Below are 22,520 nucleotides of genomic sequence, written 5' to 3' on the forward strand. Positions count from 1 at the left end.
GCGTTTGGTGTGATCACTGCAATAAGCCATGGCATACACGAGAGACTCGCTGGAAGATCCATAGAAAACCAGCAAATTGGAAGGGTTTTCATGAAGGTAGATTTACTTGTACTCCTGCTGCACATGAGGTTGAGTTTGCGCCCTTTAACAAAGAGCAAATGGATCACCTTCTGAAGCTGATGAAATCTAACTCAGGATTGTTAAGTACACCTAATGCTTTCATTGCTCAAGCAGGTAGTGAATTAAATGCTCTCTCTTGTTATTTACTTGTTTATTATACTCCTTGGATTATAAATTTAGAAGCCTCTGATCACATGACAAGTTTTTCTTATTTATTTCATACTTACACCCCTTATTCTGATCATGAAAAAGTTTGTATAGCAGATGGTTCATATTCCCCTATAGTTGGCAACGGTTTGATAAATCTATTTAAAACCATCTCTCTTAAAAATGTTCTTTATGTTCCTAAACTTACTGGTAATCTGCTATCAGTTAGTAAATTATCTAGAGACTTTAACAATCGTGCTATTTTTTTTTTTCAAATCCCATGGTGTCTTTCAGGAACAAAGCTCGGGGAAGATGATTGACAATGCTAAATTGATAGATGGTCTCAACTATTTTGAAGATGAAGAATCTAATAATAAAGAAGCTTAAGGTAGTAGTATCAGTTCCACTCAGGTTAAGGATCAAATTATACTTTGGCACTATAGGCTAGGGCATCCTAGTTTTCATTATCTTAAAAAATTATTTCCTAGTTTATTTAAAGGTTTGAATTGTTCTGAATTCCATTGTGAAAATTGCATTTTATCAAAAAGTCATAGAACTATCTATCCTTCAAGGCCTTATCAAGCCTCAAAGCCTTTTTATTTAATCCATAGTGATATTTTGGGTCCATAAAAATTTATTACTTCTTCAGGAAAAAAATGGTTTGTGACTTTTATTGATGATCATACTCACTTATGTTGAGTTTATTTAATGAAGGAAAAATATGAGGCTCAGAACTTATTTAAAATATTTTAATTAATGATTGAAAACCACTTTCAAACTAACATTGGAATTATTCATACCGATAATGGAACTGAATATTTTAAGCAAAATCTTAGAACTTTTTTTTTGCAGAAAAATGTATTCACTATTAGACTACTTATGTTGATACACCTCAGCAAAATGGTATTACTAAACGTAAAAATAAACATTTACTTGAAGTTTCTCGTGTTATTATGTTTTCTATGAATGTTCCTCAATATCTTTAGGCAAAGTGGTTTTAACTGCATCATATCTAATTAACAGGATGCCCACCTGCGTTCTAAACTACATTACACCACTTGAATGCTTTAAAAAATATTTTCCTGAATACGGAATTCAATCTAACCTTCCTTTGAAAATTTTTAAATGTACAACTTATGTTCATATATTTAATAAAAATCAGTTTAAACTCGATCCAAGGGTTGAAAAATGTATTTTTATTGGTTATGCACTAAATAAGAAAGGATATAAGTGTTTTAATCTAAAAACTGGGAAAACTGTTGTTTCTATGAATATCACTTTTATGGAAAATCAACATTTTTTTCAAAAAATTTCTCTTTAGGGGGAGAACAAAGGAGAAGAAGGAAATTTTTGAGATGTTATTTCCAATCCCTTACTTAAAACCGTATATTGCATTACTAAACCTATACTTCAAAATGAGTTTTTTAATGAAAAGGAAATTGGTATTCCTAATGTTGTTCTTGAAATAGTGATACCAAGACTATTTTGCCAAACACTTCTGAGACCGCGACAGGGGGAGAAATACTACCTTTTGTTCTCAAGGAATATGATAGAGAGCTTCTTACTTATTCAAAGAGGAACCATACAAGGAGTAAGAGACCTATTATCCCTTTAGCACAGGGCCAACCAAACACCCTGCGTGAAGAATCTGAAAAAAATACAGGTACTCTAGATATTTTCTTACATAATCTTGTTCCTAACCCTAATGAAATATTTGAACCTACTGTCAATCCTATGCCTGATGCTAATTCTAATGATCATGCTATTCCAATAGCAATTAAAAAAGGAAAACGCTCTTGTACTTCTCATCCTATGTCCAAATATCTATCATATGGTGAACTCTCGAAAAATACAATGCCTTTATATTTAAAACCTCTAATCTGCATGTGCCAAAAAACATTCAAGAAGCACTTAATGATTCTGATTGGAAATCAGCAGTGATGGAAGAGATGAATGCTCTAAGAAGAAGTGGGACATGAGAAGTTATTGACCTACCCATGGATAAAAAGATAGTTGGGTGCAAATGGGTGTTTATAGTGAAGTGCAAGGTGGATGGAAGTATAGAGAGATTTAAAGCCAGACTCATGGCTAAGGGGCTTACTCAAACACATGGGGTTGATTACCAAGAAACATTTGCCCCTTTCACCAAAATAAATTATATTCACGTACTATTATCCTTAGCAGTAAACTATAACTGGCCATTACACCAGTTAGATATCAAGAATGCATTTCTGAATGGGAATTTAGAAAAAGAAGTGTTTATGAGTCCAACATCAGGATTTGAGAAGGTGTTCGGTCAAAACAAAGTCTACAGACTTGGAAAATCCCTATATGGCCTTAAATAATCTCCAAGGGGGTGGTTTGAACATTTTGGAACGGCTGTGAAGAGTTATGACTATCACCAAAGCCAAGTTGATCATACAATGTTCTATAAACACTCAGAGAGAAGTAAGATATGAATATTAATTATCTATGTGGATGATATAATTCTAACAGGTGATGATCTTAAAGCGTTGACAGATCTCAAGAAGAGAATGGCACGAGATTTTGAGATCAAGGACTTGCGTATGTTAAAATACTTCCTTGGTATGGAATTTGCAAGATTAAAGGAATATATCTTTGTAAACCAAAGAAAATACATCCTTGATCTTCTCAAAGAGACAGGTCTTTTGGATTGTAAGGCTACTGAGACTCCCATTGAAGTCAACTTAAAACTTAATCCTGCTATGATAGCGAGAAATTTCAGAGACTAGTAGGGAAATTGATCTACTTGTCACATACGCGTCCTGATATAGCTTTCGCTGTAAGCATGGTAAGCCAGTTCATGCATTCACCAAGACAAGAACACTTTGATGTAGCCTATAAGATACTAAGATATCTAAAGGAAGCCCCTGGAAAGGGTCTTATGTTCTGGAAACACAACAAGCTTCAAATTGAAGTCTATATAGATGCAGATTAGGCCGATAGCTCAACTGACAGGCGATCAACTTCAGGCTACTGTACCTTTATTGGAAGAAATCTCGTTACATGGCGAAGTAAAAAAAAATGTGTTGTAGCTCGAAGTAGTAGTAAGGGAGAGTTCAAGTCTCTCGCACATAAAATTTTCGAGGCAACATAGGTAAAGAGACTATTTGAAGATTTAAATATTCCAGTGTCTCTTCCTATGAAGATTTACTGTGATAACAAAGCTGCCATCTCAATTGCCTACAATCTAATTCTACATGATTGAACTAAGCATATTGAGGTTGATAAGCATTTCATCAAGGAGAAATTTGAAAGCTGGGTAATCTACGCTCCCTATGTACCAACCGCACAACAAATAGCAAACATACTCACCAAAGGACTACACAAGGGACATTTCGAACTACTAGTTAGCAAGCTAGCTATGGAAGACATCTACAAGCCAACTTGAGGGGGAGTGTTGCAAGATATTAATTCAAATAAGAGGAAATTATACCAAAAATAGAGTTATTAGAGTTTATCTAGTTTTCTTGAATAACTATGTGTATAGTTGTCAATTAGCTAAACCATCATCAGTCGCAGGTCACCATGCCGATCTCTATGCCCTAAACATCACAGACGCCATCTCACTCTCTCAGTCTTAATCCTTATAGCCGTCATCACAGCTGATGAAGAGAAAATGCTCATAACTGCCATAACTGCTTACAACCGAAAAAAAAATGTAGTCACAATCGTAACCCTCAAATCAGCCATTGAAAAATTCAAAGACCTCGATCTCTCACTCCAGTCATACCCAGCTATCACTAAAAATTAGTTGTGAGGTATTAAAACCCTAGGTATTTAGTAAATTTTAATTTTGAATTAATAAGTTGTAATCGTTGAAACTGTATGTGTTGCATGTCAAATTAACACTTCACTTAGAGAACTAGACATTGATTATTTTGTTTTAGTTTAAAATTTGTTACTTTTGTGCGGCATGTGGTATTTAACAGTTGATTCTTCTTTTGGATATATGGTAAGTGAAATTTGTCATTATCTACATGTTGTTTTACTAATTTGTATATGGATTATGGTCGGTTAACATTGTTTTGCGAAGCTGTCTTTTTAAGAAAGGTTGTTTTGTTTGTGGTCCTCGAAAACGACATGCAGGCCACAATGTCTGGTGGACCATCATTTTTTTTCTCCAATCATTATTTGATAACATTATTATTCGATAAATTGCTTTGTTTAATGCACTGTTTTGATTAGTTTAAATATTGCAGGCCATCCATTCAACATATATTTGTTTTTTAATTTATTTTCTTGTTTAAACAGTGTAAGGCATCTTAGCCAAGGAGGGCCTTTGTGTTTTACATTTTCACAACACATGGGTCCCCTAGAATTACATATTAACATTTTTAAACTGAAGATTGCCATTGGAGTTTATATATATATTGCTTCATACTAAAGACGAGGTCATTGCAGCTAAGCAAGGCTGTTAAAGGTGTAATGACGACACATTAGGTAAAGTGATTCAATTGTACTACCTTTTCTTATTATATTTGTCAACTATGATCTTTTTTATATCTGAATGCATGTTAGGTAGTTTATGGATGTGTGCTTTGCATATATTTGTGTTGGTTTGGTTATTATTTCTGTGGCTATGATAATCTTATACAGTGGCTGTAATTTTTAATATAACAAATCGTTATGACTATTTATTCATTTAACGGAAAAACAACTCTCTAATAAGTGAAATAATGATGATATTATATATGAATAATGATGACGTTATTAATTCCCACTGCCTTTTCTTTTATTTAACTTATTGTACAAATAATAAGTTATTAGAAATCCCGTAGAACCCTTAACTGAGTTCATAAACTTGTAGGGAATTCATTATATATCAGCGGGAAATCGGCAACATAAATTCTGGTGGTTAACTGGAATAGGAACTAGACCAGTCTTTAATGTCGGTGTAACAAGCCTCGTACAAGTCTTCCTCTTATGTTTTTTGTCATGTATGCCTTATTTGGATGGATTGTGGTTATATTTTGTAGATGTTTGTTGGATAAGATAGCCTTATTCAGTGGCTCTGATATTTGATCTGAAATAGTTAATTACTAACTTTAAATAATTTGATATGAATTAAAATTGAATAAGACGTAGAGCAGTAGCTAAAAAAATTCAAATATATATAAACCAGTCCAGAGTAATGATGATGTTTACTTTTTTGGTGTCACTTACTATAGAAGGAGTTAATCAATAGTAGATATTGTGAATTAAAAAAAAAAGTTATATGTTTGTGTTTTCTGAATGATTTGAATGTTTTCTGCACCAACTGCAACTCCTCCCACTAGCCCATTACAGAAAAATAAAAAGATGTTGCCAGCTGCCTCACCACAAGAATCCCCTAAGGATCAGCTACGAAGCGCATCTAAAAAGCGCTGAAGTCACTGCACCAAATTGCAGCAATACCCCGCAACATGGAAGTACCCCCTACCTGCTAGTTTTTTTTTTCTCCTACAAAACTGTTCTTGCATTTAGTTTTAATTTTTTGATTCATTCTGCATGTCCTTTTATTATAAGCATGTTTTGTTTATATAGTTTTATCTTGTGTGTTTGTGAGGACACAATACCTCTCAAGTTTAGGGGGGTTGTGTTTCTGATTGCATATGTTTATGTTTGTGTTGTGTGTTGTGTGTTGTGTGATTGCATATGTTTATGTTTGTGTTGTGTGTTGTGTGAGCTCTGTTATCTAATATTTGTGTATGGATTTGAAGACCTAATGAAGATAAATTGAGTGTTATTCAGTATTTATGAGAATGCCAAGTAGAGATAGTTATAGATGGAGGTTGGAATTCTGTCCTGACACTTAAGACTTTGGTTGAGTTTTATGAGAATGTTGTATCGGAGCCGAGAAAACTAAAAAGAGTAAAACATATCTCAAGTTTGGGGGAAAATATTTTGTTAAATTGTGCTTGTTATGAAATAAATTTAGCTCCAATTGCTTAAGTTGTTGAGTAACCAGGGCTGAGTATGTACCCCATATGCAGACTTGAGTTCAAAAGTAACAAGAGTTATGAGCATTGTTGTAGCATCTATGGTTTGCTGCTCTAAAAATAAAAAATAAAAGAAATAAAAAGTCTTATGTCTAGGATATTGAGTAGCCATGTCTATTCGTGAGTCTCATGTTCAGCCTTGAGTTAAAAGATATCTCTAGATAAGACTATGTTATAAGTATTGCTACAACAACTCTGATCTATGCATTGATTGAGTAATTGGGTGTCATCATTATAAGTGATCAACATTCACATGAAAAATCAATGTTACATTGAAGAGGGTTTAAGTGCATTATAAAAAAAAATTATTGTTATAGCACAGTTTGAGTATATTTATGATTTCTGCTCCCCCATATGTGAATATATTTGTGTTCTACCTCTAAATTATATGCAATGTTTGTGTAATGTTATAGCATCTTTGAAATTTGATCAAAGTGGAGCACACACACTTTGGACAGAATGAAACCTAAATCTAGAACTAAACTGCTAAGGCTATTTTGAGTGATTAAGAGTGCGATCTAAAGGTGAAAGAATTCTTACAAATTTGATGACAAAGCTGAGTTATTTGTGCATGATTGTGTGACATAAAGTGTTAGCATGTTCTCATTATTTGAGGACAAGTAATGATTTAAGTTTGGGGGTGTGATAACTCTATAAAATGAGAGTTATTATGGCAATTCTAGACTTAAATCAAGATTAATTTGAGAGTAAATAATGTGTTTTTATTGCATTTTTGTTACATTTTGCATAAACATTCATTTTAATTTATTCTTAATAAATTTTGCTTGATTTAGAGTAATTTGTTCTCAAATTATGTGCATAATTGTAGGTGTCCAGAAGCTTATTTTGCACGGAAGGAATGTACAACAGGCTCGCAAAAATGAGAAAGAACATGGCTACATAAGAATTGAAACAAAATCTGAAACAATGTAGTGATGTAGCTGTTGCTGGAGCAGTCATTGCTGTAGCAATCCAGGAACAACGACAGAGAAAATTTAGCGCAGGATATATGCAGAATCGCGATCTGCAGTTTTCTAATCTGACCTATGCGCGCCCTAGGCTTCTATTTACCCTTGTTTTCAGATATAAAAAGAGCACGCATCATATGAAAAAGGAGGTGGCGAATTAACATTAAAGGAATCAAGAGGAAAAGAAGGAAAATTCAGAGTTCACGGGAAAGTAAGTTTGCACCAGTGAAGAAAAACCAGCATAACTATTGTAGATTCAATTTTCATCATTCTTTACTTGTTCATTTTCTTACTCTTTGATTGAACTGATGTATTTCATGGCTGATACTTTGCTTTTTATTTTCTTTTTCAAAGTATGAACTGAATTCGTTTGTAGTTGAGTGACAAACAATCTAAATGGGTTTTGTACTGTTCTTATGAGTTGCTGCAAGATTGTTGTAGCACTTTGCTCTAATAGCTTATATTATAATCATTATTTCGGTTGATCATCCATTTAATGGTTCAAGTTAAGAGAGAGCTGCAAAAATGTCTGTCTTAGTGGAAATTATTAGAGTAATACTTTATCTTAATTTAAGTTTCTTAGACTGAGATTACTTGAGTCCTAAAAGGGCTATATTTGAGTTAAGATTTGTGAAGAACTAGACATAAGAATTCACCTTGTAGGGTAGAGAGAGTGTATGTTTATAATGGCATACCTTAGGTGGAATAACAACTGATCATTGTTAGTGTGCTTAAGGGTATGAGAAGTCTAACAAGCGACAACTGAGGATGCAAAATAATTCTGCCAAGTGCTGTAGGAATTACTATAGCAACAGGTAATAATTTAAACAAAACAGTCAGCCCATGAAGATAGTTTGATCATTCAGCTACCTTATTCCCATTGAATTCTTTTTATGCAATTCATCTAATTTACTTCATTACTGCATTTATTTGTTTTAATTTCTTGCAATTGTTTAATTCGGTAGTAATCAACTTTGACTAGATTCTTTTTTTTTAAATAAAAGGAAGTTTGCACTATCATGATTGCTGTAGCCTTTCTAGTAACATTAGTATCTATGGAAACGATCTTGAATACTCATCACTTTATTACTTATTGTATACACTTGCACATTGACATCAATAGCAATTAAGAAAAAAATACCCAACACATACGATAAAAGGTTTGTAGAGCATATTGTTGGGGTGAATATGTTTATAGAGTTTTATTGGTTGCTTATTGCTATAGGTGTCAATGTGCGTAAACTTACTTAATGGTATTGACTATTTTTCCAATTAAGATTTCATTGCTACAACATCTATTACAGCACTGGGCAAAATCCCTCATGCATCCTGAACTATCGGTTGTTGGATATTTTATATCTAAATGCAACCTAACAATGACCAATTATTAGTTAACATTAAATATAACATTATATGTTCTACGTTCTAATTACTCTACAAGGTGAATCCTTATGTCTAGTTCTTCATTAATCTTAGATCAAATATGGCCCTATTCAAATTAAAATTAACTCAACTTGGAAAACTCAATATAAAACCATGTATTGTCTTAATTTGTTTCATTAAGTCAAACCTTTTTGACGCATTTTCTAATTTGCAGTCCAACTTGAAAAACTCAAACTAAAAGTTGTTGCTTTGTTATATAGCCTGACACGACTTAAAAGTATATTACTCCCAAGTATAAGAGTGTTTAGTTATAATATAACCCGGTGAGTCCGAGGTCGAACCACAAGGAATTTTAAATCCAGTAGTCAAATTAAAACTAAGAAAATTAATTGTGGGGAAAAGAAATTATTTGAAATCAATTTAAAAAATAAGCTAAGGCTACGGGATCCACTCAAAGTATTCAAACTATAATTTGAATACTCTCTCACTTTTACCCTCACTTTTACCAGTTAATTATTATATTATTTAATTCTCAACTAACTATGTGTGAGGATAAATATGAAATAAAGTACCTAATGTGCCACAATTAATGTTTCGACATTATGTTAAAATACCATAAAATCCAGTGAGATTTATAAATTAATATGATATAAAAATATCCAGAAAAGAATAAAATAACTTAAAACTCATTTGAGAAAGTAATTAATTTTATTATTTGAAACTTTGAGCTTTAACATTCACCTCGGCTCAGTAAAATTAGCCACTCATATTGGAGGAAAACACAACACTTTTTTTATTTGATAAACTTTTGAAATATATTACAAGGAAACTGATACAGATGAAAACAAGAAAAGAAAAATAAAGAAGTCCTCAACTGAACTCTCTCTCGACTTTTGAAAGATTAACTCTATTGGCTTTTGGCTCTCCTTCAATTGCTTGCCACCCCTTGCCTTTTATAGGCAAAGTAAATCATCTTCTTTTATTTTATTTTATTTTATTAATATTAATAATTTATTTTATTTTTATATTATATATATATATATATATATATTGAATTGTGTGATGGTCAGGAGGTGTGATGGCCTCCTGACTATCACCAACATGCTTTTGTTCTTTTTTTCTTTTATTTATTATTACATCTCTTCAATTGTATTCTAGTAGTTCTTCTTTATTCCCGCTTTCAATTCCAATTCTATCTTTATTCCTGAAAAATATTTACAAGATAAAAATTAACAAATTACGAATTAATTTAACATAAAATATATTTGGGGAGTATTAAAATAATTTAGAAATAATGAACGCATTAATTGACACAATAAGTGAAAAACTAATAATTTTATCCTTATTAAATGTACAATTTTTAGTGTCAATCACACCCCCCAACCAGCTTATTGCTAGGCCTAGCAATTGAAGCGATAAAAATTTAGAGAAATTTCAAAACCAAATTGAAAATCTTTTTTTTTTTGAAAAATTGTGTTTACGTCTTTTATCAGATTAATGACAACAATCAAATAAAAGTATAAGTATTATCTTCAGCCTAAAGAAAATCACACCCCCACAAAATAATTCAGTAAAATCTTATAAAATGATCAATTATTAGAGCTACATTAATCAAGCCACTTTTAAGAATGATACATCAAACCCCAAAAATTTCACGATTAAGAGTGACTCTCTCGAAAGAATATATACCCCAAATTAAATTGTCACTCTAAAAAAAATGGTAAATGTGAGAGGATAATAAAACAATATCACACACTCTCACCAAGATGAAAAAAATAATGCCCACAGCTTATTTTTATTTTTATGCATCACCACATCTTTTAGTTCATATCATCAGCTTTACTTCAGACTATAGTTTCCTAAAATCAAGAAAGACTTTTATTAGGACGTAACGTAGGCTAGGGTCATGGCTAACAAAAAAGGTAATAGGGAAAACAAAAATATATGTTTGAAAAATAGGGGACTTTTTGGAGATTACAATGTGCTCTTTTTTTTTTCTTTTTGCTTGGATTTTTTTGCTCTTTTTTATTTTATTTATTCATATATACATATCATCTTTTTTTTATGGCACCATTATTAGGAATACATAATCATACATATTTTCAAACATAATTGGGTGGTGGAAAACATAAAATATAAAGTGATACTTCACATTAGAGTAGGATAAGATAAGTTACCAAAGAAAAAGTTTCTTTTTTCAAAGGGTCAAAGGGGTTAATTATGGATTCTTTATAATAGGGTTGGCTAGAACATCTTTTAGGGCTCTATATAATCTTTCATATCCACTAGTTCAATGGACTTTTAGATGCGGCTGCACAAACTTTCTTTTTTCTTTTTTAGAAAATATTGAGATCTTGTACAATAAATTGTGAAGCTGTATAGGCAAGTAAGGTTACTCTCCAAGGATAATAAGCTCAAAAACTCGCTTGGTCTTTTCATAACATATACATTCCTCCAAATGGCTTACTCAATTTCACTCATCCAATTTCTTAATTTATGTTTCAACATTCAAAAGGGAAAATATAGTGTAACATAACTCAAGGGCAAAGATAATACAAATACCAAAATTTAAAAATCATCATGTTATCTAATGTTAAAAGATCACACCGAAAAAGAAAACTCTTTTTTTTTGTTAAAAAAACACGAAAAGAAATTGGGACTAATTGTATAAACTTAAGGGAGATGATTAAGAGAAAAAGAGAAAAAAAGACAGAAAACAAAACGTTAGAAGACATTTTTTTTTTTGAAACAAAACACTAAAGTTACTGAGACATTCCAGTCTATATTCTGCCATCTTCGACTCAAATTTTTATTCAAAGTTAGTCTTTACAACAAAAATTAGTAAAAACATCACTAGAACTGAGACATTTCACAGTTATCAACTATTCCCTTCCCCCAACCTGAAAGAGACATTGTCCTCAATGTCTAAAGAAAAGAATAGAGTTTAGAAGATATCACCTGGCCACTGCTGGAAATATTTACAAACAGAGAGTTAAATTTAATTTACACTTTTTACGAGAGTTACTGCCATCGTCATCAGTTGCCTAATCCAACGCCAAAGTCATGGGATCTGGCTCTGGTTTGTAAGCTTGCAAAAGATCAAATAACTCGTTAGTAGTAAGAGCACAAATGAAGAGGTTTTTCGCTGAGGATGGAATGAAATAATTTTTTATTGCATAATTAAGAAATGTTATTAAGCCATCATAAAAGTTATTAACATTTAACAAACCAATGTGGTTTTGATGGATATTCAAATGGGCTCAAGAAGCAAATGTAATTAGCCCCTCCAAAGTTGTAAGGTCTCCTAGCAAGAAAATAAAAGCGTAAGCATAATTTAACATTTCGAATATTCTTTCTTGCATAACTGAGACAACTAACTATTCTTCAGTTGGTGAGTCTGGTAGACATCCTAAAGGTTTTAAGGTTTTTGGAATGATGCCTAGCACTTGGCTTCCTCAAACGAAAGCAGCTTCAAAGACAAGCTTTAATAACCCTCAGTCACCTCCTCCATATACAAGCTGTAGTTTCCTCTTTACTATAGCACGACCAAGACTATGGCTGCCTGAACGAACTCCTTATACTTTCCATAACGAAATTCAGAAAGCACACAAATGTTCTTTAGTTGTCTGTTTGAAGTTGCTGCCATTATAAAAATTCTAAAAAGAAACAATTTGTGAGTGCTTGCAAATGAGCTCTTATTTAAGGATCTTAGTGACGGATATAGTGATATACATCTGTAAATGAGGCGGTGTGTTTGTCAAATGACGCGTGAAACTTTTAGCTTAATAATTCAAAGGAAAACAATGAAAAGAAAAAGCAAAAAGTGATTAGATACAAAAACACAATAATGATAATGCAAAAAATAAAAGAACAGTAAAATAAAAGGATATTTACTGATAGTTGTGATTGTGGCTCACATCTTCCTCTGGTTTTACGCTTAGTAACGGCTTGAACGCCCTCTATGGGTCGAGAATATGCTTCCCATCCAGTTTTCTTATAAATTGGCAAACAATGTCTTTTAGAGTCAGATTCCCAAGACTAAACTGTGCACTTTCCTTTTGGAACAGCTTTAAGAAATTTTGAATTTCACGTTGAACATATCCGCTCGGATGCGTCTCAAGAGATCGTAAGATATCATCCAACGATTCTTTACTCATGCCATCCTTAACGAATTTGATTTAATCTTCACGATTTACAAAAGCCATTCCTAAAGCTTTACAACATGGCTTTTTGCAAGCAAGTCTTACATAGTGAGAACATTCAAAGCCAAGTCGCTTAGCTCTTCTTTTCTTAGCAAATGTACTTTTACCAAAACCAGGCATGTAAGAAATGAATGGATCAGAAAACTCACCTGCCAATCGGACCTTTACTTCAATTAACCAGCGAATGTCAGCAAGAATCCCATTGATCATTAACAAACACAGTCGTTCACAACGAGCTTTGTAAATCTTCTTAAGAGCATTTTAAAGGAGAAAAGGAAAATGTTTATGTAATTTTTGTTGTATTTCTTCCATGCTTGACATTGATGTTTAAGTTATTATGGGAAACTGAGAATACTGACTTAAAAAGTCACGGAGTGTCGTTATCCACCATTTATACGGGAGAGTGAATCAAAACAAAACGAATCAAATTTGCAAAATCAAATCAAAAGTGAAGAAGAACAACAAAATAAAACAAAAACACACAAGGAATATAACTCACCTTCATCCTTTTATTGAATTTACCTCTAGTTCCAATTGCAGATTATAAATACCATTCTTTATTTACTTGAGTTGTCTTTCTAGATCTTTCATGTGAGATATGAACTCTGGTGGTTGTAGATCCAAAATGGGATATGATTTACAAAATCGAAGCAATTTCCTCATGTGAAATTTTACATGTAAAAGCGTTTTAAGATGATCGAAAAGGAAATTTCTCATGGAGGTACTCATGACAAGTATAAAAATTTGGTGAGCTAAATCACAATTGTCAAACTACACACAATTAAAACAATGCAATGCACTTCATTCAAGACATAGGGAAAAGGAAAAAGAAAAAAAATCAAACAATTCAAACGATAAAGTAACAGTAAATCAAATTCACAAAAAGTTTAAATGAAAAAGCTTAATTAAAATTTGGTGCGTCACTCAAATTGATTTCAGTATCCGCTTTACGTGGTTGGTATTCTAGATGTGGTTTCAATCTTTGGCCATTAACTTTAAATGTGACACCATCCTTTGGATTCTGAATTTCTACGGCTCCATATGGATACACATTTTTTACAACAAATGGACCATTCTACTTTGACTTTAATTTCCCTGGAAATAAATGAAGACGAGAATTATAAAGCAACATTTTTTGACCAATTTCAAATGTTTTCGGAAAAATTCTTTTGTCATGAAAAAATTTGGTTCTTGCCTTAATAATTCTGGAATTCTCATATGCATCATTCCTTAATTCCTCAAGTTCATTTATTTGCAATTTACGCACATTACCAGCATCATCAAGATTTGAATTAAAAATTTTAATGGCCCAAAATGATTTATGTTCAAGTTCAACTGGTAAGTGGCAAGATTTTCCATAAACAAACCGATAGGGTGATGTTCCTAAAGATGTTTTAAAACCAGTACGATATGCCCAAAGTGCATCAGTTAGTCGAAGAGACCAATCTTTACGGTTTGGATTAACTGTCTTTTCAAAAATTTATTTTATCTCTCTATTTGCTAATTCAACTTAACCACTTGTTTGAGGGTGATAAGGGGTAGCAACTTTATGTGTAATTCCATATTTCTTCATTAAGGACTCAAATGGCTTATTACAAAAATGCTTACCTCCATCACTGATAATGGCTTGAGGTATTCCAAATCTGCTCAAAATATTTTCTTTTAAAAAGCGAATCACAATCTTCTGATCATTGTATCGATAAGGAATCGCCTCGATCCATTTTGAATCATAATTAACAGCAACTAAAATGTATAAAAATTCAAATGATGATGGAAAATGACCCATAAAATTAATTCTCCAACAATCAAATATTTCAGTGACAAGAATGGGGTTTAAAGGCATCATGTTTCGCTTTGAAATAGACCCTACCATTTGACAATTCTTACACATTTTACAGAATGCATGTGAATCTTTAAATAATATAGGCCAATAAAATTCACACTGTAATATTTTTGCAGCTGTCTTTTTTTAAGAAAAATGGCCACCGCATGCTTCAGAATGAAAAAATTGAATGACCATACTTACCTCGTCGTCTGGTATGCATCTTTGAAAAATTCGATCTAAGCAGTATTTAAACAGGTATGGATTATCCCAGTAAAATCTTCTCACTTCTGTTAAGAATTTCTTTTTGTCCTGGGAACTCCAGTCACATGGCATTTCACCTGTTGCAAGATAATTAACAATATTAGCATATCAAGGCATTTTGTTTATAGAAAATAAAAATTCATCAGGGAAAAAATCATTGATGGGTGTTGTTTCAATTGAAGACTCATTAGTAAGTCTTGAAAGATGATCTGCAACAACATTTTCAGTGCCTTTTTTGTCCTTGATTGTCAAGTTAAATTCTTGAAGTAGCAAAATCCATCGTATCAACCTTGGTTTGGCATCCTGTTTTGACATTAAATATCTCACAGAAGCATGATCAGAATAAACAATAGTGGATGAACCAATTAAATACGAACGAAATTTATCTAATGCAAATATTACAACAAGTAGTTCTTTCTTAGTTGTAGTGTAATTCATTTGAGCATTATTCAAAGTTCTACTTGCATAATAGATGACAAAGGGTTTACCTTCCTTTCTTTGACCCAGAACAGCGCCAACAACATAATCACTAGCATCACACATTAGCTCAAAAGGTAAAAACCAATTAGGGGGTTGCATTATTAGGGCTGATGTCAAAAGACTAGTTATCTTTTCAAAAGCTTGTTGACAATCTTTAGTCCATTCAAATTGTGTGTCTTTTATTAGGAGATTGCAAATTGGTCTAGATAAGGCACTAAAGTCTTTTATAAACCTCCTATAAAATCTTACATGTCCTAAAAAAGAACGGACTTCTCTAATTGTCTTTGGTGAGGGTAATTTTGAAATGACTTCAACTTTGGCTTTATCAACTTCGATTCCTTTTTACGACACGACATGGCACAAGACAATTCCAGAAGTGGTCATCAAATGACATTTTTCCCAATTTAAAACTAGTCCTTTTTCTTTGCACTTTTCCAGAACTTTTTCTAAATTATCAAGACATGTATCAAAAGAATTACCAAATACAGTTAAATCATCCATAAAAACTTGTAGACAATTTTCAACCATGTCACTACAAATGCTTAGCATACACCTTTGAAATGTTGCAGGAGCATTACAAAGTCCAAAGGGCATTCTTCTAAATGCAAATGTTCCAAATAGGCATGTGAATATGGTGTTTTCTTGGTCTTCTAAGGTTATAGGAATTTGATAATAGCAAGAGTAGCCATCAAGAAAGCAGTGGTAAGGATATCCAGCTACTCTTTCAAGAATTTGGTCTAGAAATGAAAAGGAAAAATGATCTTTTCTAGTGGTATCATTTAATTTTCTGTAATCAATGCACATGCGCCAACTAGATGGAATTCGTGTTGGGATTGGTTCACCTTTTTTTATTTTTTACAACAGTTATTCCATATTTCTTTGGTACTATTTGTGTTGGACTTACTCATTTACTATCAGAGATAGGATAGATAATTCCTACATCTAGTAGTTGAAGGACCTCATTCTTTACCACTTCTTTCATATGAGGGTTTAATCTTCTTTGTGATTGACGGGTTGTTTTGGCATTTTCCTCTAAGTGTATTCGGTGTGTGCAAATTAAAAGATTAATGCCTTTTATGTCTTTTAAGGTCTCACAAATGCAGTTTTATACCTTTTTAGTACAGATAGTAACTTACCTTCTTGATCATGCATGAGCTGGGAAGAAATTACCACCGGATATGTCTGTTGTTCTCCAAGATAGACATACTTCAATTCTTCTAGTAAGGGCTTTAATTCGAGCTCTGGTGTTTCTTTTTTGTTTGGTTCTTCAGGTTGTACCGTATCTTCAAAGTTCGATTGGTCATCGTCACCTATTGGTACCTGTATAAAATCAAGTGTAGAGCATATGTTAGCAAGCTGCACTTATTGAATCCATGAGATCTTATGAACTCATCAAATCTGATGTACCACTGCCTGGGTGATTGTTTTAAACCATATAGTGATTTTTTCAGCAAACACACATTGTTTGGCTTCATTTGGTCTGTATACCCTTCTAGTTGTGTCATGAAGATTTCTTCTTATAGGTTTCCATACAGGAAGGCTGTTTTGACATCGAGTTGATCAAGCTCCATGTCATAGACTGCTGTTAGAGCCAATAAGACCTTTATTGATGCATGTCTAACCACATGTGAGAATACTTTTTTGAAATCAATGCCCTCCTTCTGTGTGTATCCTTTAGCTACCAACCTAGCCTTAAACCTCCTAGGTTCTGTAGCTGACACCCCATCTATGATTCTGTATATCCATTTGCATCCCACTAGCCTTCTGTTATCAGGCTTTCTCACCAGCTTCCATGTATTGTTTTTGTAGAAAGATGTTATTTCATCATCCATGGCTTTCTGCCATTCAGCCTTGTTTATATTGTTAAATGCTTCTTTATAACTCTTAGGTTCTGTTTCATCAATTTTATGTGAGGTAGCAAGTGCATAAGCTATTAGATCTGCATAGCATATCTCTTTGGAGGTCTTATGGTTCTTCTTTCTCTTTCTTTTGCCAACTGGTACTCTTCAAACTCAATTTGACTCTGATGATATTGATGTTTTGTACTGTGATCTTCTTTATCAGAACTTTCTTCACCTGAATCTGCAGCTTCATTTGAAGATTTCTGAAATGAGTGCTCCACCTCAAACTGGATACTGTCAGTACCTTTGTCTTAAGATTCAGCAACCTCAGCTGGATTACTTGCAGACAACGCAGCTTCCTCATTGAACACCACATCCCTGCTTGTTATGCATCTAGGTGGGGTTAGTTCTGAACACCATAGCTTGTAACCCTTCACTCTATCTGGATAACCTATAAACTATCCCTTTAAGGCTCTGTGTGCTAATTTTTCCTAGTTTGTATGTGCATATGTTGTGCACCCAAATACTTTGAGGTTGCTATAGTTTGCAGGTTTACCAGACCATTGTTTATAAGGAGTCTTAAACTCAATGGTTGCTGAAGGACTTAGATTGACCAGTAAACAAGCTATTAACAAGGTTTCTGCCCAGAGCCCTTTGGCAGCTTAGACTAAATCATCATGCACCTAACTTTATTCATTAAATTCATGTTCATCCTTTCAGCAAGTCTATTTTGCTGAGGAGTCATTCTCACTGTTCTATGTCTAGCAATTCCCTCACTAGCACAAAAGTCATCAAACATCTTATTACAATATTCAAGTCCATTGTCTGTTCTTAACTTCTTAACTTTCTTCCCTGTTTGGTTTTCAACTAAGGCTTTCCAATCCTTAAACTTGCCAAACACTTGATCCTTGGTTCTGAGAATATACACCCAAACTCTCCTCGAAAACTCATCAATTACAGACATGAAGAACATATTCCCCCCCAATGATAGAACCTGAGATGGCCCCCACAAATCTGAGTGAATGTATTCCAGAATGTCTCTAGTCTTATGCTGAGATTTCTTGAAACTAGCTCTTGTAGACTTCCCTAGGACACAATCTTCACAAACGACTAATTCCCCAATCTTGCCATTCTCTAGAACACCCTGTTTTACTAATTCTTTTAGACCCTTAATGCTCATGTGCCCAAGTCTTAGATGCCATAACTTGGTTGCATCCATGTTAACCTTAGTGGATACACTGGACTCTCCAGTTACCATTTCACCATCCGAAATGTATACACCATTCTTCATATTCCCCTTCATAACCAGTGTTGCCCCATTGAGATTTTTATTTCACCATGTTCAAGCATAACACTATAACCAGCTTGGTCAAGCATCCCTAAAGAGATTAAGTTTCTTTTTAGATCTGGTACATGTCTCACTTGCTTGACTTCTCTAATGGTTCTATTATATAGTTTAAGGCTTACATTTCCTATCCCAATGACTTTACACACTGCATTATTCCCTATCATAACATTTCCCCCATCAAATGTATGATATTCAGAAAAGTAATTTTGACAATGACTCATATAAAAGGTGCATCTAGAGTCAAGGATCCACTTACTCTTCTGCACTTCTTCTGTTGCCACACATACATCAACTGACGCATATCCATCTTCTTCAACAATAGCTGCATCACCATTCTGTCCATTTTTCTTGAAATTCTTCTCTGGGCAATCTTTCTTGAAATGTACCTCTTTATGACATTGGAAATACTTCATATTCTTGTTTTTGTTCTTTGTCTTCCCTTGTTTCTTTTTCTTTCCATCATTCTTGTCAATCTTTCCTTTCACAGTCAGCCCTTCTGCATGAACTCTATTTACTTGTTTATCTTGTAACCCTCTTGTATTTAAAGCAGCTTTAACCTCATCCAGGGATAGAGATTGTCTGCCATACACAAGAGCATCAACACAGTTTGAGTATGAAGGAGGTAAAGAGCTTATCAAGAGTAGAGCTTTGCCTTCATCATTCAGCCCTTCATCAATAGTTTCCAAGGTATCACAAACCTTGTTGAACTCATCAATGTGCTCATCAAGAGAGGATCCCTCGGCCATTTTGAGTGTAAACATCATCTTCTTGATGTATAATCTGTTAGCCAATGATTTAGTCATGTATAAACTCTCAAGTTTTGCCCATAACTCAGCCATTGTTTTCTCCTTAGCCACTTTTCTGATAACTAAGTCATTGAGACTCAAGATTATCGTGCTTTTGGCCATTTCTCTGATAATTTCAGCAGCTTGCTCAGGAGCACTTGATGAAGACACCTTGTTTCCTTCTTTTTTGGTTGCTGGTTCAATGGCATCACTCAACCCCTGTGTAATTAACAGTGCTTCTATTTTCACTTTCCACATGTTGAAATCATTCTTTCTGTTAAACTTTTCTAGATCAATTCTCGGAGCAGTCATACTTGGATCTGATCTTTTAACCTAGCTCTGATACCAATTGAAAATTCTGATAAGTAAATAACAGCAAGCTTTACAAAACACTCCCCAAGATCTTAGATTAGACTCAACAAGATGCCTCACCAAACAATCGTAAAAGCTTAACAAGTAATGTACAATTGACTAAGACGATGATTGTGTTTATAAACAAACAAATAATTTAATTGAATGCAAGAAATCACAGAACACAACTAGCTAACGTGGTTCAGTCAATTTGCATTGACTTACATCCATGGGGGAACAAACTCATCAGCTTTATTGAATTTGATCAAGTCTTGTTTACAGAGATTACCAAGCACTCAATAAGAACAAGAAAACTTCTAACTCTCAAACTTTCTTTTGCTCTCTACAATGCTCTCAGTCTCTTGTCAACTCTCTGTTATTTCAAGCTGTGTATAACAGCTTATAAACGACCTCAGAGGCATTTCCAGAAACGCTCGTGATGATCAAGTGCAATAACGACTTTTTAACAACCTTCTTGTTTGCACGTGTTCTGCTTGTGCTTCATTAACTCCAAAACGGCAAGACTGTATGTCGTTCTAACAAGCAATAGATTTACTTATTTAAACGCAGTCTTCATACGTCGTTTTGCTTCAGTTGTTGAGCATCACAAAACGTATATCAGTACTGCCGTTTCATCCTCTTTGATTTGATTCACTGAATACACAACAAAAGTGTTTGGAAGATTGCAGTACTCCTATTAAAAATTTCCTCTTAAAAATAAATGATCGCAAACTTTATCATGCTTAAAATCATTTTTCATCCACAGCAAAGATAAGTCACTCTTATGATTTCATTATTAACCAAAAAATCCACTATTACAAGAACTTTACAACCACGGCAATAAGTGAAAATTAATTCCAACATAGAAGAGACTGGTAAATCATATAACATCAGACATTAGTCACCAAACATCAAAGAGAGTAAACAATAGTATATAAACCAAAATAACCGATTAATACTTACTTGGATGTTAGTCGCTCTGCCAGGAAGAGTTCTCGCTGCAGCACCAAAATCAAGCATATATAATGCTTCCAGTTCTAGATATTCTAATCTAACAGCTGACTTCCTACATCAACACAGACACTGACAATTATTAGAAGACCTACAAGGGGCATCGGAAGCACACGTGAAAGCATGTAGAAGCCTTTGAAACTGTGTTGTGTTTGAAGCATCTTGGATGACCTGGCTAATATCTATTATATAGAATATAATATGTGAAAGAATGAATGAAATGCCTTAAAAGCATGTCTTTTTTATAGCCTTCATGATCAAGCTCTAATTCGCTACATCAATTTAAGCAGAGAAATCAATAAAGTGGAACTAAATAACTTTCCCAGAAATCAGAGAGGGAGAGAGACGGATCATAGAAGAAAAATACGAGTAACTTGAAGTAAGTTGGTGGCCTCATAATCAAGAGCTGCATGGTACCAATTCTCAGCCTGGTAATCAAGACAGTTCAATTGCATCCTAGAATGTTGAAACGTCATGAGCATGAACCTTTGAGCTTCTTCGTATCTCCATAATTTTTTTTTTTTTTGTCAAGACTTTCCCTGCTAGCTATCATCTCATAAAGGACACAATTGTAGAGTTCAAGATCCTTCTGGATGGTTTCACACAGAGAAATATTTATTCTCCAAGGTACTCATAATTTGATGAATAGTTGATTAATCAATCTTATACGTAAAATTAAGAGCTAAAATGTAACACCCAAATTTAACACATGCGGAGCACGTGAAGAAGGAGGTTACTCACAAATCATAATCTTTACTCATAAGTTTCACACTGAAATACCTCGAATTCTCATTCAAATAAATCCATAAATTCAAACGTTTAATACTAAATAATCTCTCCTGAAGACATAAAAATAATAACAAAAGCCTCAAACTCCAAATTACACGTTCATATCAGAAATAACTAAATAGAAACATAAGTCTATTCCTCCTCTTATTCAAATGGCAAACGGAAACGAAAATTACTAACTCTAAAGCTAAGCGCACCTCTCAAAAGAAACTTAATCTGCAAAAAGTAATGACGAGGGGTGAGCCGTCAACTCAGTAAGTAAAACCATTCCTAACACACTAGGCCTATCGATACCAAAAATATTGCAAGCCTTCTTTTAATTAAAATATACATCATAATCCATAAATTTCATAAAATGATATATCACGATAAAATAACATAAATTCATTGTAGTTCAGAATATCAAAAGCATAGTTACTTATGAAAGCAAATCATATATCACATTTACAAAAAACAAAAGGTTAGCTCATGTCACATAGTGTCACCTATAGTCCTGGTGACCCGGCCAGAAACATAATCAGAATATCGTGTGCACACTCAGAACAGAAACCCAGTACTGGTCTAAAACAGACATATATCGTATTATACGATCAAAATCAGAATCAGAATAACTACGGACAATGAGCCAAAATATAATGACTTATATGTGGCACTTTGCATTATATATGGCACTTTGCGACGCTTTGGCCTTCAAGAGGTGGCCCCCATATAGTCCCAAGAGGTGGCCCCTGTACAATCATAAATAATTGAAATCATACATAGGTACAAAACATTCGTATCAGTTTCATAAATGTCCATAACAACAATTTGGGCTTGCAGAGTATTTTATACATAAAATCATAAACGGTAGTCATCATAAAATAATTGACGTATTAAAAAGCATTTATAAAATACTTTGTTAAAAAGAATTTAGGCTTTAAAACATTTACATAAAACTAATTTTGTTATCAAAATCAATTAATCTTCTAAGTAGTATAAAAACACTTATACTTATAATAATATCAAAA

Source organism: Citrus clementina, unplaced genomic scaffold (assembly GCF_000493195.1).
Source record: "Citrus clementina cultivar Clemenules unplaced genomic scaffold, Citrus_clementina_v1.0 scaffold_1, whole genome shotgun sequence".
Lineage (NCBI taxonomy): Eukaryota > Viridiplantae > Streptophyta > Magnoliopsida > Sapindales > Rutaceae > Citrus > Citrus x clementina.